Raw genomic sequence first — 19660 nt, forward strand, 5'->3', positions numbered from 1 at the left:
TGGACCAAATTGTGATTAGAGCGCAATTGTGATTATAAGCCTGATAGACTGTTCATCTTTCCAACTATGTGTTTGTCTACATTAGCATTCTTTGAGTATTTGTTTCTGAATTAAGCTTTGAGAGACTATCAGAATAGACAATGTGGTTCCTATGTTCCTTGCTCACCCATAGAATCTTCTATTTGTCTTGATCCCCTTGGGAAAAAGTTAGGGTTAGAAACAAGCATCCTTTTCACAAATGACTGTGAGATTTCAGGTCTAAGATGTACCACTTTTGGGCCCTCCCTGGTGGTGCAACAAATTAAAGCACAGCATTGTGAGGCTATCTGCAACCACTGCAGCATGAGTTCAAGCCTGGGCCAGCCTGGTGACCCACATAGTATGGCAGAACTCTCCTGTCCCACGCGCTGCTCCCCTCAACAGAGTATTTCCGTCAATCTGCCTGTCCTGTGTCCCACTCTGTCTCGGGTGAATGCTTTCACCCCCCACACCTCTGGCCTGTACCCCAGTTCTTGTATGCATAAATAAATAAATCTTTTTTAAAAAAAAAACCTTCCTGTTTAAAAAAGAAAAAAAAGGACTACTTTGGGCCTTGGTGAAAAATGTACAGCACAGAACTTTGTGGGGGTGGGAGGGGGTCTACCATAGGCCTCTATGCAATGTTGCCATTAATCAGGAATGGCTCATAAAGACTCGTGGCATTAGTGGCCAAAACAGTATCAGATAGTTTGTCTAGGAGCCCAGAATAGTAAGAATCAGTGAGATTGTTTCTAAGTCCCTGGATTTAGAAGCAGTAGAGGCTTTCCTGCAGTAAATGAGGAAGCTTGGTCAGGAAGATGCTTGTTAAACTTAAGATGAAGATTTCATCATTTTAAGCAATGCTATTAGGTTGAATTTATTTATATTCACAAACCAACGTTACCTGTAGACATTTTTTTTTAGATGATTTATTTATTTATGCGTACAGAGCTGGGATACAGGCCAGAGGTGCAGGGGTGGTGAGAGGATCCACCAGAGACAGGGTGGGGAGCAAAACAGGCCAACTGAGGAAGTACACTGCTGAGGGGAGCAGCAGGTAGGTCAGGAGAGGTCTGCCACGCCATGTGGGTCACCTCCTGGGCGGGGATCAAACTCATGCTGAAGTGGCTTTAGCTTCTTAGTGCTGTGCTTTAACCCACTGCACCACCAGGGAGGGCCTACCTGGAGACTTTCAAAATATAATGCAAGCCACACTACGTTGTACCTTGATTGGGAGTATTAAGTACTTATTACCTGTTGGTCACAGACAAAGGTTGTGTATGATTTATAAAAAAAGATTTATTTATTTATGCATACAGGGCTAAGGTACAGAACAGAGGTGCAGGGGTGGGGAGAGGATTTACCAGAGACAGAGTGGGGAGCAGAACAGACAGCCATACTGAAATCCACTGCTGAGGGGATAAGTTGGCAAGTCAGGAGAGGTCTGCCATGCTGCTTGTGTATGATTTTAATGTCCCATGTTTCTTCTGTCCTTTTCTGTTGAGGACATATTTAAATAGTGTTATTTCCATTTGTTTGCTTTTAGCTAACACTTAATATATTTGAGATAAGTTCTAAGGCATTATTATTATCATCTTCTTTTTTTTTTTTTTAAAGATTTATTTACTTATTCATACAGAACTGGGGTACAGGCCAGAGATGTGGAGGGTGAGAGGATTCACCAGAAACAGCGTGGGGAGCAGAACAGGCAGATCGACGAAGTACACTGCTGAGGGGAGCAGCGGGCCGGCAGGAGAGGTCTGCCTTGCCCTGTGGATCTCCTCCAGGGCAGGCAGGGATCGAACTCATGCAGAAGTGGCTTAAGCTTCTTAGTGCAGTGCTTTAACCCGCTGCGCCACCAGGGAGGGCCAACATCTTCTTTTTATAGATGAAGAAACTGAACATTGCAATGGTTAATTTGTCAAAGTAGTGCACCTGGAGAGAGACAAAGCATCGTTTCTAAACTTAACCAATATATTAGTCTCAGCAAATTTTGTAGTGTCTCTTGCAACATAGAAAGCAAGTATATATGTTTCTCTGTAATAAATAGCATCTAATTATATTTTATTTTTATAATATATTTTCAACTCATTCCTAAAAGAAAATGAATCATATACCACAAAGATTTAATGAATCTCTTCAGGGCAAACTTGGTGGCACAGGGGTTAAAGTGTGAGCTGTCAAGCTATTCCCAGCCACTGCAAAGTAAGTTCAATCCAGGGCCAAGGAGCTGACCCACTTGGCACAGCAGACCTCTCCTGTCTCACCTGCTGCTCCCCTTAGTAGTGCATTTTAGTAGATCTACCTGTTCTCACCACTCTGTCTGGTGAATCCTCACAAACCCCCACAGTCTGGTCTACACCCCATTTCTTACACGCATAAATAAGGAAATCTTTCTAAAAAATAAATAAATGAATCTCTTCAAACTGAAAACATCAGGTACCCATTTGTACTCTGGGCTTACCCTGAAATAAGGCATCATTATCATAGCATAGACTTGGCCGGTGAGTTCTAAATTCTTGTTAAAGATTCTAAGTGCAGGAATCTATGTTCTTATGAAGCACTGTAGATGATTCTAATGCACAACCAAATTCGACTAGAAGGACATAGGGCCACAAAATCATCTAGTTTCTGGTTTCATAGACTTAATTCCATAGTCTTTACATTTATCAAGAAGGAAAGAGACTGATAATTAAAATCTACTATATGTAATTTCACATTTACCTTTCAGAACTATATGAAATTTTAAAACTTTTTTTCAATACTGTTTGTTCATTCAGAAAATTCTTCAAAAACCTCAAGTTAGGGGCTTCCCTGGTGGTACAAGTGATTAAGTCTCAGCACTATGTCAGTCACTGCAGCACAAGTTTTTTCCTCAGCCACGGGGGTGACCCACATGGCACAACAGACCTCTCCTGACCCACCTGCTGCTCCACTCAGCAGGGCATTTCAGTAGATTTGTCTATTCTGCTCCCCACTCTGTCTCTGGTGAATCCTCCCACTCCCCCACCCACTCACCAGTGGCCTATACCCTAGTTCTTGCATGAATAAATAAATAAATAAAATAAATATGTTGCATGAATAAATTAATAAATAAAATAAATCTTTAAAAAAATCTCAAAGAATATGTTCAGCAACAATCATTATTATATGTAGGTACTTGGAACTTAAGACTGTTTTTAATGTCTACATGGCATTTTATGCAAGAGGAAAGGAGAGTCTAATTAGAAAGGGGAGCCTTAAATTTATGTTAATCTTGGAGGAATTGAAATATTTGTAAAAGTAAGTCATACCATCCAAGAGTAACAGACTTTTCCATTTGCTTATATTTTGTCTATCATCCCCCAATAATATATATATAACTTGTTCATATGTATCTTATACCTTTCTTACTCAAACCAAACCATTACAAGTTATCTTCTGGTATTTGTCTTTTGAATTATATGTTCTTATAATTTCCTTTTTTCAGACGCCTTTGCCTGGATAGAGATTGGTGATTGCTATAATTTATTATGCATTCATCCAACATACCAAATTCTCCTATTATTTTTTCAAAAGAGTCTTTTAGGTGTTCTAAGAAAATAGGCATATTATGACCATTAAGAAGCCACCTCTTGTCCCATTATTTATGCCAGTTATTTCATTTACGCTTGCTAGAGTCATCAGTAAAAGTGATTATGGAGTATCCTATCTGACTCCTGATTTTAAATGAAAGACTTAATTTTTGTCACTTAAGATAATGTCTGCTATGAGCTTTCCTTTACTAGAGAAATACTTTCTTCCTATTCCTTCTATTTCTCTTGCAATTGTTTGCTTGATCTTTACCTCACATCTTTTGTGACAGTATGGTAATGGTCTGGTTTATTTCCTCTTCAATTTTTAATGTAATCAGTATGCATATAGGCTTCCTGGTATTGAACCACACCACCCTCCCATCCCTTTAATAAAGACTGTTTTTTATGGTTTCTTCTTCTTTTGATCCATTCTTATATTGTATTCTCTAATGTATGATTTAAATATTTAGCATCTTTAGTCATACATGCAATAGGTCTGAACTTTGAATTCTTGCATTCTTTCTTAGGCTTTGCTGTTCAGGTTACTCAGGCTTCATAAAATTAACTGGAGAACTCTCCATCTCTTTCTAAGACTAATTATAGTTTAAATAATACTGGAATTGTCTACTCTTTAATGATTAATTGAAAATTCAGCTGTGAATCCATCTGCCTGCTGCCTTTTTCAATAGGAAATCAATCACTTTTCCAATAGCTTCTCTAATAATGGGTCTATTCAAGTTTCCTTTGTTCCTTGTCATTTGTGAAAATGTATATTTTCTTAGGAAAGTATTCATTTCTTCTGGGGTTTATTGTTTTAATATACTGCCACAGAGTAACGTTTAGTTTTGATTTAGAATCCTTCCCTTCTCTTCCCCACTTTCATCTTGTTATTGTTGCTGAATTTTGACCTCACACTCTTTATCAGACTTACATGGTGTTTATCTATTTCATGGGGCTTCTGGGTACTCCCATAATTTTCCTTGTTATGGTCTCAATGTGTGCTCAGAATTTTTATGTTTAAATCCCAGTCCTTAAAAATAATAGCATTAGGAACGAGGCATTTGCAAGTTGTTTAAGTCATCAGGGTGGACCTTATAGAGTTTATGATGTTATAAAAGAGGCTCCGGAGAGATTTGTAGCCTCTTTCACATGTGGAGACACAGCAAGAAAGTGCCTGCATGAGCTTGGAGAAAGTCCCTGGTTTAAAAAAAAAAAAAAACACATGGTGCCATACTCTGGAGCATTTAGATTCTAGACCTATGAGAAATAGATTTATAAATTACTTAGACTGTGGTATATTGTACATCAGCCTTAAAAGACTAAGGTATTTTTTAAATTTCTTCTTTCACATAAGGCATCTTCTATCTCTTTCATAATTTCCAATTAATTGTATTGGGCTGTGATGAAAGAATGTGAACTAATAGTTTTCTTCTTTCACTTTGTTCAGATTTCCTTTTTGGCTAAGTACATGATTCATATTTTGCAAAAATTCTTCATAAATATTTATGTATATCCTACTCAAGGAATAAAATGTTCTATATTAACATGCAATGTGTTAAATCACATTTATTAATTGTATGATTCATTTCCCAAATATCTTTTCTGTGGCTTTTTCTTAATCTATTTAATTAAAATTTTGGGAAATTTATACAGAGCAATCCAGTACACTTATATTTTTAATTATGTTTCTAATAATTTATTTCACATAGAAGAAACGTAGAGGTGTTGGGGGGTGGGTGAGAAGATTCATCAGAGTAGGGAACAGGACAGGCAGATCTACTGATATACACTGCTGAGGGGAGCAGTGGGCAGGACAGGAGAGGTCTGCTGCACCATGTTGGGTTAACTCCCTGGCCTAGAGGAACTCTAGTTGCAGTGGCTTTGTCTTTAACCCTAGGGTCACCAGGAGGCCCCAGAAGAATTTTTTTATGTCTGCTTGAATTTTTTTTTAATTTTTTTTTAAGATTTTTTTAAAAATTTTTTTAAGTGGATCACCTCTGGGGCAAAGATTGAACTCATGCTGAAATGGCTTTAACTTCTTAGTACTGTGCTTTAAACTGCCATGCCACCTGGGAGGGTCCTCTCTTGAATTTTTAACTTAGGATGTCACATCTCCTCCAGCAGTATTTTATTAGTAGTTTTTTCTGATGACTGCTCTTCTCTCAGCTGTTGGATGGGTTATTTTTCAATATTAACTCATTGGAGCTCAGACGCTAAATGACAGAAATCTCACAGTGAAAAATGAAGCTCTGACTAACTTACCAGGACCAGTAGTTTAGAAGTTGTTTATGCTTGTTTAAAGCAGAAAGGCTGCCAGGTTTTGCTGCTGCTCTTAAAGGCAATCCCCTACCCTACAGCCTCCAGGTACGCTCACACGTCGTCCTGACAAATGGAAAGATTCAGTCATTCTGCTCATTCTTTGCCTCGTGAGATTAAGAAGATCTGAGCCAACATTGTCTTTCATCTGGAGAGCCACAGATCTCTCATCTCCCAGAATTCTCTAAGGACTACTGATTTTTGTCCTCCTCAATAGCTTTCTTATGATGTTTTGCCCACACCGCAGAGGAAAAGCATCAGAGTAATTTCCTCTTAGGTGCTGAGGTGATGAGACAGAACAGAGCATCTAATCTGAGTCATCCACCCATTTCCAGGCTCCACCTGTGTCGAGCCAGACTGTGTTAGTTATTCTGACATGTTCTAACACCTAATTTTATATTGTAAAAGGATACACAAAGCATAATGAAGTTAGGATTCCTGTTGAGCTCAGGTATTCTGTTCTTTGAAGCTCACTGAGGGCTTGTCTGGAAGACATTAATAACTGCCAGCTTTACCTCTGCGCTGTCTAAAGAGTTATCTGGGAAGGGAAGGATTCACTCTTAGGCAGAAAAAGTCAGACACACAAACTTGTTTCAGTGTATTTCCCTAAAATTTGAAAAAAACCTTGATTTCTTTGGCTCACTGTCCTCCAGCCCAGCTCAGGTTCAAGTCTGCTGGAAGAGAGGTCTCAGGAAAAACAAAAGCCTGTTTTACTGGAAACCCAGTAAGACATTGAAAGCGCATAACAATATTATTTGGGACCTCTGTGACAAACATGGGTGGGAGGATTTTTGTTTAATTTGGGAGCTACTGCTGCTTGTTTTCCTAATTTTAGATGGTCTCTTTTGAAAGACAGGCATTTATCATGGACATAAGCAGTACCAGAAAACTGGGGAGGAAGCACACCAGAGGCAGCAACAATTTAATTTCTTAGAAACTCAAACAGAAGGGAGAGAAATGGTAAATTTTCTGTGAAATATGGGTGGCCTCAGTTTCCAAGCAACTTCCATCAGCCCCATTTTCTCTTTGAAATTACTTTGGAACACACATTTTATGGAACACATTGCTTGTTAAGAGACGCAGAGAAGACAGGGGTGGGGTTGGGGGGGAACTAGAAAAAACAGAGAAAGAAAATGGGAATACTAATTGTTGTCATTACTATGTCTCCATTTTAACCCTCTTAAGATTAAGAGAATACATTTTTTTAAAAGATTTATTTAGGGCTCTCCCTGGTGGCACAGCAGGTTAAAGCACCGCATTATGAAGCTCTCTGAAGTCACTGCAGCATGAGTATGATCCCCAGCCAGGGAGCTGACCCACATGGCGCAGCAGACCTCTCCTGACCCGCCTGCTGCTCCCCTCAGCAGTGTACTTTGTCAGTCTGCCTGTTCTGCTCTCCACTCTTTCTCTGGTGAACTCTCACCCACCACACCTCTGGCCTGTACCCCAGTTCTGTAAGCATAAATAAACCTTTAAAAAAAAAAGATTTATTTATAGAAGAACTAGGGTGTAGACCAGATGTGGGGGGGGAGGGGTGGTGTGTGTGAGAGCATTCACCAGAGACAGTGGGGAGCAGAACAAGCAGATGTACTGAAATACACTGCTGAGGAGAGCAGTGGGCAAGACAGGAAATGTCTGCTAGACCATGTGGGTCAGCTCCCTGGTGAGGGTGGGATTGAATTCATACCCTAGCAATGACACCACTAAGACACCTTGGTGGTATATGCCACCAAGGAAACAATTTTATAATCAAAGTTTGCAGCAAAGAAACTGAGTCATGCAAATATTTGTCAGTGTCACATAAGAAATCAAAGACTTGGAGGTTAAGATGCTATGACTACAACTCTGTCACCCCATTGATCTTCCAGAGTTGACTAGGCTGAGCTGGCTGGTTAGGCAGGTTTCTCCTTTCTTACCATTCCATGTGTGTCCCCCCAAAACCACCCCAGAAGCTGTGTGCTCCAAGAAAGAGGATAGCCTTTCCTGAAAAGAAATGGACCATTCTTGGTCAAGGGTGTATGAATAACTGCTTCCCTGCTAGAACCTCCAAAGATGAGTTTCTGGTCCAAGGATTTAAGTCTAGTTCATCTAAATTAAGCCTATAATATCATAGTGATCCTTTCTCATTTAAAAAAGGAATTGTTCAATGCAAATCAATACTGCAGTTAAAAAAGAAAATTCCCCAGATACTTTTCCCACTGATTATGATGCCATGAGTTGATGATTGGATTTGAGGGACAACAAATTTGCCCTCAAGAATAAAAACTGATCTCCAGTCAAGTAAGTTTCCTATCAAAAGTGATGTTTTATTTTATTTTTTAAAGATTTATTTATTTATGCATGCAAGAGCTGGGGTGCAGGCCACAGGTGTTGGGTTGAGAGGATTCACCAGAGACAGAGTGGGGAACAGAACAAGCAGACCAACTGAAACACACTGCTGAAGAGAGCCGCATGGGAGAGAGGAGAGGCCTGCTGAGTCATGTAGGTCACCTCCTAGGCCAGGGGATCAAACTCATGCTACAGTGGCTGTGGATTGCTTAGTTGTTCTGAGACTTAACCACCAGGGAGGCTCCATATTCCTTCTTTAAAAAAATCACTTCTGAGGGACTTCCCTAGTGGTGCAAGGAGTTGAGTTCTACCCCTGGCCAGGGAGGTGACCCACGTGGCCCAGCAGACCTCACCTGTCTTGCCCAAACTCCTCTCAACAGTGTTTTTCAGTAGACCTGCCTATTCTGCTTCCCACTCTGTCTCTGGTGAATCTCTCATTTCCTACATACCAGTGTCTATATGAATAAATAAATAAAATAAATCTCTTTGAAAGCGTAAATAAATAAAAAAGGAATATGACTCTTCCTATGCATTATAGCTCTACTTCTTCAAGCCAAGGATAAGATTTACATTTTCTGTTTGCTGCACCCCATGACAGACACCTTTCTTATTGTAATTTGCAAGTCTTTGTTATTTTTAGAGTGAGACTACAACATTTCTGGTTGATAATTATAACAAATCAGTGTGTTAATGTCAGGATTTCAGTGTATGAAGTTCATCTCTAGAAAAAAAAGGATAAACAATTCAACCCTGTTCATCCAAAGAGGATACAAGTCTAGTAAAGTTTTATGATAAGAAAGTAATGACAGTTATTTTTATTGACCTTTTAATAAATTTGATACACATATTAAGGACTTTATTTGTTTCATTCAATCCTCATTTAAACCCTGGGAAGATAGTATATTCCTCCCATCCTAGAGATGAAGAAACCTAAATTGTAAAAGTTTTAAATAGCTTTGTGGTGTTATAAAGCTAGAAATTGACAAAGTGTGTGTTACATCCAAGTTTTTTTTTAAGTCTAGCTTTTTCTGATTCTTGTGCTCCCATTCTTACTGTTCCATTCTACTACTTAAGTAAGAAAGATAAGCTAGTGATGTCCATCCCCTCTATGTACCCAAATAGACAGAGAATAATTTATCACCAGGTCAATTTCTTAGGAAAACCCATTCCAGTTGCCAAGCAAATTTTTTAAAATTAAACTGCAACCTTTGGCCTACTCTCAGATTCTAAGAAAAGTAATTTCCTTAGAAGTACAAGGAATGCACATTCAAATATCTGATGAAATGTGAATCTATTCCCATAAATAATATGCAGCATTCTAAATCAGTGTTACCTCAATGAATAAAGAAATAAATTCAAGATAAAAGAAAAAAAAAGTACAGGGAATGAAAATCTGACTCATAATAAAAATCACATCAAAATTACTTCTGTACTGTACTGCCTCGGAACTTGCCTTTTTCCATAAGTCTCTGCCAAAATTAATAAGACTATTTAACTCTGGATATAGAGAATAATCATTGACAGTCATCTAATTATATAAACATTTTTAAAAAGTACTTTTGCTACTAGACAGAGCATTCATCTTCCAAAAATTATTCTCTCTTACAGCATCCTCCTATAATAGTCTGCATGATGAGTTTGCATTTTCAGTGAGCAAAAATAGGTTTCTTGGTATTGTTCTGGACTCTTCTAACTCACTGCCAAACAAAATAGACTAGGACTTTACATGCTCAATGTTATCTAGATATTTAAGAGTGTAGAAACAAGCAAAAAATAGTCAAATACAACATAAAAATTAATAATTTAAATTATGAAATGCCCCTTATTTTATGATCATCTGTCCTAATCCAATGAGGACATTGTTTTACATAAAGCAAATACCTAGTAAATAGTTATTGAATGAACAAGTGAGTGAAATATTGGTTGTAACGAACTGAAACAAAGCAGCAACATCCACAAGCATACTGGGAAACTGCTGTTGTTACTGTTTTTGCTTTCCCAGAATCCACTATTACCACTTGATAATACACCTGTTTTTGGGACACTCCAGTGTTCTCTTTGTATAGCCATGGCATCTCCTTTAAATTAAGAGATAGTTATAAGGACTCTAAGTGACCATTCAAAATTTCTCTGAACACTTTGAATCTTTCTTCCTTCCAATAAAGCTTCCCTTTCCTTGTGGCCTGGCTCTTAGTATAACCCTGTTCTCTTCGATTTGAACCTGTCTCTTTACCATCACTGTGGATTTTGTTCATGCTCTAGTATCAATATGATAAGATGCCTGTTCTGCTTAAGTTAGCCAGAATTAATTTCCATTACTTAGAATTAAATTCCATTATTTCAGCTTCAATGTCAGATGAACAAAGTTCTAAACCTGAAAATGAATAAAAAGGTGTGTGTGTGCGTGCATGTATCTTTGCAGAAGGATTTGTTGATAGCCTGGATGTGGAAAATTAAAAAAGAGTCAAAAGTGCCAATTCATTGTCACTGAAAATACAGAATGGAGGCGCATGAACTGAACTGTGGAAGCATTTTGGGGTACAAGGTGGGTGGTGCTGTGGGCAGGGGTGGGAGGTTAGCAATAAAGAGTTCCATTTTAGACATGTGATGCTTCATATGTTTCTTAGCCATTTTCCTGGAGTAATCAAGTAGAAAACTGAATGTGTGAGCTTAGAATTTGGGAGAGTTATCTGGGCTTGAAAAATAAAATAGAGATTCAAAATACATAGATGAGAATTAAGTCATGAGTCAGCTGAGAGTACTGAGAGAATAGATACTTATAGGAAATAAAAGGCCCCAGAACTGCATTCTTAGTCATCCCAAACTTATTGGTGATATAGCATGGTAGTGCTGAGACTTTACCCTGAGCCACCAGAGAGACCCCCTGTTGATATTTTTTAATTAATTTAGAAATGATTAAAAATTTAAAGTAGCATTGCACCATAACATATATGTGTATATGTGTGTGTGTATTAGCTATGCATCATTTAGAAAATATGTATATATGCCATTGCTAAGTTTGCCATTAAATAGTGGAGGGGGGCTGAAAGCAAGGTCAAGGGGAACCTAGGATGGTAGTATTTTTATTAAAAATAATTTAAAAAGGGCCTCCCTGGTGCCATAGGGGTTAAGTTTTAGCATGATCAAGCTATCACCAGCCACTGCAACATGAGTTCTATCCTCAGCCAGAGAACTAACCCACATGGCACAACAGACTTCTCCTGTTTCATTTGCTGCTCTCCTCAGCAGTGTATTCCAGTAGATCGGCCTATTCTGCTCCCCACTCCATCTCTGGTGAATCTTTTTAAACCTCCTAACCCTGCACGTCTGGCCCATATCCCAGTTCTTATATACATAAATAAATCTTAAAAAAAAAAAAAACAACTAAAAAGACATCAGAAACAGAAAGAAAACTTACATGTTTTGATATCATTTGGCCATTCATCCATAATAACAACAACAAAGAACAATAACAACTACCACTTACTCATTGGGCACTCAGTACTACGAGGGTGCTGTTAAGGATGTTTCTTGAGTACTCTGTGATTCTCCACTAAAACTGTAGTCATAACTAATTCAAAACTTTTAAGTTTTACTGTCTACTTTCTATACAATTTCATGTTCTGCTAAACAACCAATTAATTTGCATATTTGGTACCTTTCCTCCTCAGTAATTCCAAGTACTAATTCTGAGTATTTGATCTACTGAAACTGGAATGGGTGAAAGGGCAAGTTCTGAAACTTCTAGTAAGGAATTAAGAGACAGAGATATCCAAGATAAACATGTGAGGCAAACCAGAATTATCACAGTAGCAAATGGAAAAAACCTCGCTTTCTTGTATAACCTTTTTAAAGAATATCCAGTTTGAAGCCAAACTGGAGCCATGCATGCTCTATTCAAGAAGCCTCTTCATTTTGTCAATGCAGTATGGATAAAATGGCAGTCTGAGTGACAGACTGCTCTACCTCAAGGTGTTTCCAAGTCTCTGCAGTGCCTTAAAAGGTCTCTGAAAGTTGGCACTGGGGATACTTTAATTTCTTACAGTAGTTTTTATGAGAAGAGAATTTTTTTAAAGATTTATTTATACATACAGAACTTGGGTACAGACCAGAGGTACAGGGGTGGTGAGAGACAGGGACAGAGTGGGGAGCAGAACAGGCCGACTGACGAAGTACACTGCTGAAGGGAGCAGCGGGTGCCACACCATGTGGATCACCTCCTGGCCGGGGATCGAACTCAGGCTGAAGTGGCTTTAGCTTCTTAGTGCTGCGCTTTAACCCACTGAGCTACCAGGAGGGCCCAAGAAGAGTTTTTTTTTATTGGCTTAATTTTACAGATGGAAAAACAGAGGCTTACCAAATACAAAACTCATTTAAATTTACAATCTGAAGTTAACCTAAGTGTGCATTTCTAGACAATACTTGCCCAGCTGCACTAAGTTCTAATTTGGCAATCATGAGTTCCCCTCATCCAGTTAATCAACAAGTCCCATCCTCTTTATCGCCGTCGTAGTTTCATTTATTTTTACTTTTCTATTATTACTGCTCTTGTCCTATTTTCATTCTAGCCAAGTTTGCCTAGTATTGCCTATTGCCTTGGATATTGTTAAAATATCCAAGTACATAGTCCCCATCCTCCATCTTAGCACTTGAGATGCTTTGTTTTAATAATGAATGTTTAATCCTTCCTCCTTCCTCTTCTGTGCTTAAATCTCCATCAGCTCTCCATAGCCTCCAAAGTAATTGCAGACTCTTCATTAGATATTATCTTACATTCTGTCCAATTCTGGTCCAGTTCCTTACCCCAACTGCACAGTCTGCGCAGGAAACATGGCCACATGTGACATCAATCAAGGGGTGCCAGCCATGGACATAAAGGAAATTCTCCATCTCTGTAATCAACTACTCAAAAATTTACATTTCAACACCAAGTCCTTATCAACTCTAGGTAGATATGAACATTGATATTTCTATAAATTTCTTCACAAGGCAATGATAAAATAGAAAAAAATGCCTTCTCCTTGAACCCTACAAATATACCTCTGGTGAATGTTTGGAAGATTTTTTTTCTCTTTTTCTGCAGTAAAGAGTGTTGTTGATTTTTTTTTAATGAAACATTTTCAAAATAAAGGCCATATAAAAGGATTTTTCCTACTCGTCGTAAGTCATTTATTTCACTAAGTGGAATTATCAGCTATCAAACTATGCTCCCAAGACTTGATGCGTACATCTAATATAGTCTATACTATTTTAATATAGTCAAATTGTTTCTTTCATGGTCATCTATTATATCATTTTAGAGGCAGGCTTAGCCTTATGTCTTGCTGGGATCAATGAAGATGTGAAATTGGTGATGACAACATTAAGCAGAAATTTTATGAGTTCATGTGATTCTACAATTCTAGCAATGCTTTTAGAAACAGGCTTTTTTTTTTTTTTTTTCCCAGCCTGGACTCCAATAGAAATAAAAAAGAATCTTTTTGTAATGCTACCGAGATCTTTGGATTATTTGTAAATCCAGTAATTCCACATTTGAATGTATTACTAGGATCCATTTACTAAGTAACAACAAAAAAAAATCTGCTATATTTGAGAGGAGCCCAGATCAGAGAAGGATCTGTAATATATCCAGTCTGCCACATGATCAAACAGATCTGATGGTACTTACTTGAAGTTAATGGAGAAGACTTAGGTTAACATATGTGAGTTAGAGCACAGGCCCTGAAAATTTGGAAGCAAATATTGTTAGCTGTCACAATTGTACTCTTCTTTTGGAAAACAACTTTCAGGCTGCTTTAAGGCCTTAAAAGAGACTGTTAAATATGGACCATCAACTCACCAGGAGACCTGAGCTGTCCTTCCAGTACTAGGTGGTAAATAATCCACCAACCATAAGCTGGGCTTAACAGCAGGACTGTATCATCCAATAGAAGTGGTGGATATGCCTGAGCAGTCACTAAAGGCACAAGTCAGAGGAAGAAGTGGTCCAAATGCCCATGAACCTAACTCCCTCTAGATTCCTTTTTCTCTCCCAGTATGAACTTTTAATCTCACAGGCAGTTCTCTGTGTCAGTTGATGCAGGCAGAGAAAACTTGGGCCTGCTTTACAGGTGTTTCTATAAAGTTCAGGCATCACCTGGTAATGCCTAGCCCTACAGCACCATCTCAGGTGCATCCCTGAAGGATGTTGGTGAAGGGGATGTACCTTGAATAGCGCATTGACGTTTCCTTTAGAAACTCCCTGATGGCATAGGGATTAAGTTCAGCACCATCATTCTATCACCCCTATGGCCTGAGTTTGATCTCCAGCCAGGGAGCTGGCCCACATGTGGCACAGCAGACCTCTCCTATCTCCCCTGATGTTCCCCTCAGCAGTGTATTTCAGTAAATCTGCCTGTTTTGTCTCTGGTGAATCCTCTTACTCCCTGAACCTCTGGACTACATCCCAGTCCTTCTATGCAAAAATTAAATGACTATAAAAAAAAGAAGCATAACAATTTGGAAATTTCTATGGATTTGGGTGGGGGAGAAGGTGGTGGTAATACTGTTATAAGGATTCTCAAGTGTTGCCTCACCAACTTTGTGTTAGAATTGTTAATCTAGGTCAGTTAAGATTTTGAATACAACAGGGTAAGTTAGTAGTTTACACATACACACACAAAGGATCATGCTTTGTTAAAAAGGAGCTTACTTAAGAGCCCACACAAAAGATTTTGTTTAATAGTTTTGGATTGGGTCCAGAATCTGCATTTCTGAAACTAGTATTCCCGTATCTTATGAATGCAAATGGGTAGGATTAGAAACATTGATTTTACTATTAAAAATTTGGGTTGAGGCCCTCCCTGGTGGGGCAGTGGGTTGGATCACAGCACTGCAAAGCTGTCGGTGGTTGCTTCAGTGTGAGCTCGACCCCCAGCCCCAGGGAGTGATCCACGTGGCGTGGTAGGCCACTCCTGTCCTGCCTGCTGCTCCCCTCAGCAGTGTACCTCATTGACCTGCCTGTTCTGCTCCCCACTCTGTCTCTGCTGAAGCCTCTCACTGACCCTGCCCCTCTGGCCTGTACCCCAGTTCTGTATGCATAAATAAATAAATCTTAAAAAAAAAAAAAAAAAAGACAGTGGACTCAAATCCCTCTCACCTAGGTTTCAGAATCCAAAGCTCTCCTTATGATTTTATACAATTTTCTGATGAGGGTTATATTTTCAGGAGCCTTCTAGTTCTGATTCCCTGCTCCTGTGAAATATTTGGGTTTTGTTAAATAATATCTTATGACTACTCACTTCTCTGTCATGATATCAAAGGCACAAAGGGTTCAAATCATATTGTCATTTACTTCAGAGCAACTACAGGGATACAGCTGCCGTGGAGATTTCAGTGAAGATTGGGGAGTTATAAGTGCTACATAGGAGATTAGGTCTTCTAGTTGCCATTGGTTGTACCACTCCACATAATTTCCTCAATTTCCTGACATCTTACTATTTGTTCTCTTCCTAACTCTCTTCCTCACTTCCACCATCCTAGATCACTCTGGGATTTTGAATTTTCCCCTGATTACACTAAGCAATTCAACTTTCTAGTCACTCTCAACCTTGCATAACTAGTCATATAAAAAAAAAGTACCTTTTATTTAGCAATATTCATCACTTCTGGGGGGAATAATAGTTAATAATAGTTAATAAGCAACATAAACTAAAATGTTTGAAAGTGAATATTCTTTTTTTCCCTGTTGCCATGAAATCAGTGTTTCTAAATAATGAATTTATACTCCTGCCTAAACTATGATGAATAGTGACTTGTGAACCTAAATCCCCTTTTTTCAGTCCTGTCTTTGTCTTAAACAATTTAAAAATAACATCACTTAATCTAATTCTCTGCTTACTTTTATTTTTTTAAAGATTAAAAAAATATATTTATTTATGCTTATAGGGCTGGGGTGCAGACCAGAAGTGCAAGGCAGTGAGAGCCTTCACCAGAGACAGAGTGGGGAGCAGAACAGGCAGATCGACAGGTACACTGCTGAGGGGAGCAGCAGGTGGGTCAGGAGAGGTCTGCAGCACCATGTGGATCACCTCCAGGGCTGGGGATCGAACTCAGTACTGAGGGGGTTGCAGCTCACTTGCAGTGCTGTGCTTTAACCCTTTGCACCATCAGGGAGGGCCACTGTTTATTTTAAAGCAGGGTGGGTGTGTTTGTTCTATGTTGTTGCTATAGCAAATTGTTACAAACTCAGTGACTAAACAACAGAAGTCCAATATGGGTCTCACTGGGCTAAAATCAAGGTATCAGCAGGGGCCGGGGACCTTCCTGGAGATTCTAGGAAGATGCAGTTGTTGTCTCTTTTTAGCATCTAGAAGCTGTCCACATTCTTTGGTTCCTGGCCCCTTTTTCCTATCGTGATAGTGAGCAATAGCAATGATTCTTTATGTCACTTCCCAACACTCTAACATCCTGTTCTGCTTGCCTCTTTCACTTTTAAGGACCCTTGTAATTGCATTGCTCCCATGGGGAGAGTCCAGGATAATCTCTCTATTTTATGTCAGCTAATTAGAAAATTAATTTCATCTGCAACCTTGATTTCCCTTTGTTATATGAGGTAACATATTCTTTGTTATATGAGGTAACATATTCTGAGAATTAGGACGTGGACATCTTTGGGGCCATTATTCTGCTTACCATATCAGGTAACAATGTATGGTACATTTAACATATATGTTTTTATGATAAAAGTCCACCACATTTTTTTTTTTTTGAAGGGAGCAGGTGACTCCACTGAGGAAAAAGACTTGTTTTTACTTTCACTGTTTATAGCCTCTGTAGTGGACACTGTTTTTTATTGAGTGTTCAACTTTTATTCCATCTTTTTTTGGTACTGGAAAATTTTTGCTTCCCGATTGAGAAGTCCCATGGGACAGCTAGCCCGTTGTCTTGTTCTGGGTACAAAGCAGAAACTTAACCCAAGGTAAGCCAACTGAATTTTCTCTCAGAAACTGATTTGTGGGAAAAGAAGCAAGACTGAAAACACTGTATTTTGCTGTTGTTCCACTGGCTATTTCAGGGGAATATGGCATGCAGTAACTACTAGTTTGACTCCTTGGAGTTTCCTGTTCCCTTCTGTGACAAGCTTGCTGCTTCAATTTTCTTTACCTTTCTGTTCTGTAGTCTTTGATTAAGTTTCTGTCTGTATTAACTTTAGAGTCCATTTCTAGCACGTTATCTAATTAATTGATACCCTTCTTTCATGAGCTTTGTACTATATGGTTCTCTTTCATCTGACCACTCATTCCATGTCCGTAGGACACCAGACTCCCTTCTTAGCTATCCATTCTTAGCTGTTTCTTTTTCCTTTACACTTTTTGAGCTTGCACTTGGAATTGTGACTTTGACTTCAGTCTTTATAGTGAATTCACAACCCCTGAATTCATAATTCTGCATTAGCCTGTAATTCTTTCTCCCTATGTAGATCATTCTCACACTATGAGCTGTAATTCTGTTTGAACAAAATCACACATTTTTTTCACTAATTTAAAAAAGGGCTTTCTCTTCTTCATTTTTGATCTCTGTTAGCCAATTATCCATAATAGAAAATTGATTGAAAGCTTTCGTGGTACTATTTATTTTTGTCTGGCCTGTGTGAATTTCTTCTAGAAAATGACACTTCTCTGATTCCATGTTAATTATGATAACCTACCTCCTCGTTACAGAGATCCATACAGAACTTATATGTGTTTTTATACTATATGTCTATTGGGAAAGAGAAAGCATTATTCTTCAAAGTGACAAGTTGGCAGGATATTGGCTCTATTTATATAAACAGAATTAGGTTGAACAGGTAAAGATAAACAAAAGTAGGCCTCCTGGTAGCCCAAGGAGTGAAGTCTCAGCACTATGAAGCTATTCACAGCCTCTGCAGCCCTAGAGCTGATCCACATGGCACAGACCTCTCCTGTCTCACCAGCTGCCTCCCTCAGCAGTGTATTTTCGTAGATCTACTTGTTCTGCTCTCCATTCTGTTTCTGGGAAATCCTCTCACCTCTTCCCAACTCTGACCTAACCCTAGCTCTTTTATGCATAAATAAATAACTTAAAAAAAAATAAACAGGGCCCTCCCTAGTGGCGCAGCGAGTTAAAGCACAGCACCAAGAAGCTTAAACCACTTCCGCATGAGTTCGATTCCTGCCTGCCCAGGAGGAGATCCACATGGCGAGGCAGACCTTTCCTGGCCCGCCGGCTGCTCCCCTCAGCAGTGTACTTCATTGATCTGCCTGTTCTGCTCCCCGTTCTATCTTCTATCTCTGGTGAATCCTCTCACCCTCTGCATCTCTGGCCTGTACCCCAGTTCTATATGAATAAATAAATAAATCTTTAAAAATACAAAAGATAAACAAACATGAACTCCTGGTTCTATTTAAACCTAAAGCCCTGTTCAAACTAGATATTCAAGTTCTTTGACCCAAAAAATTCTGTTTTTTTTTTTATTATACTCTCTGGATTTGGATTTCAGTTACTTGTTGCGATCAAAGCCCTAACAATTAATAAATCCTACTGATCTTGCATTCAAAATGTATTTTCTTTTCCATTGTTGCTACCCAAAGATGTAACATTATTTTATCTTATAGATCTGCTACTACCAATCTGTTCATTCAAATTACAATTAAGTCCTCACTTAATGTAATTGATAGGATCTTGGAAACTTAGTTAAAGCAAACTGTCCATGTGTAAGGAAAGTAGTTTTGAGTAACATTTTTGTTCAATATCAGTCAGGATATTTTTTCTCATCAATGTTATAATGAAATAATGTTAACTGAAAGGACATTATCCTGCTGTATCCACTGCATTTTCAAAGTTAGCTTATATAGCTTATTCACATGGAATTTTATCACTCCTTTGTTTCAAATACCACAATTTTTAAAATTTTGCTTATAAGAATTAGGGTGTAGACCAGAAGTGCAGGGGTAAGAAGATTCACCAGAGACAGAGTGGGGAGAAGAACAGGTGGATCTACTGAAATACACTGCTAAGACGAGTAGCAGACAAGACAGAAGAGGTCTGCTGTGCCATGTGGGTCAGCTCCCTGGCCAGCGATCAACTTCAGGCCTCTATAGCAAGCCATCATGGTGGTAGCACTGATACTTAACCAGGAGGAAGGCCCACCAAAGTCTACATTTAAAACATTTATTTGTTCATTTTCTTACATCATTATTAATTTTTGAACAGTATTTGATTTCTCCCCTCAGGTGCAGTCACCATAAATCTCACTACTATGGCACCTGTGAGCCATTACCACTGTCACTTGTGCTCTTCCTGCCCCAATTTTATCCTTCTGCTATCCCCTCCTCTGCTGTATGCCTCAGATGTGATTTGCTTGTGAGTTTTGTCCTTTTCTAGATACTTTGTTCAGTTTTCCTGTATTCCCCATAAGTGAGACCATCTGATATTTTTTCTTC

Source organism: Condylura cristata, unplaced genomic scaffold, assembly GCF_000260355.1.
Source record: "Condylura cristata isolate star-nosed mole 26May11 unplaced genomic scaffold, ConCri1.0 scaffold00008, whole genome shotgun sequence".
NCBI lineage: Eukaryota > Metazoa > Chordata > Mammalia > Eulipotyphla > Talpidae > Condylura > Condylura cristata.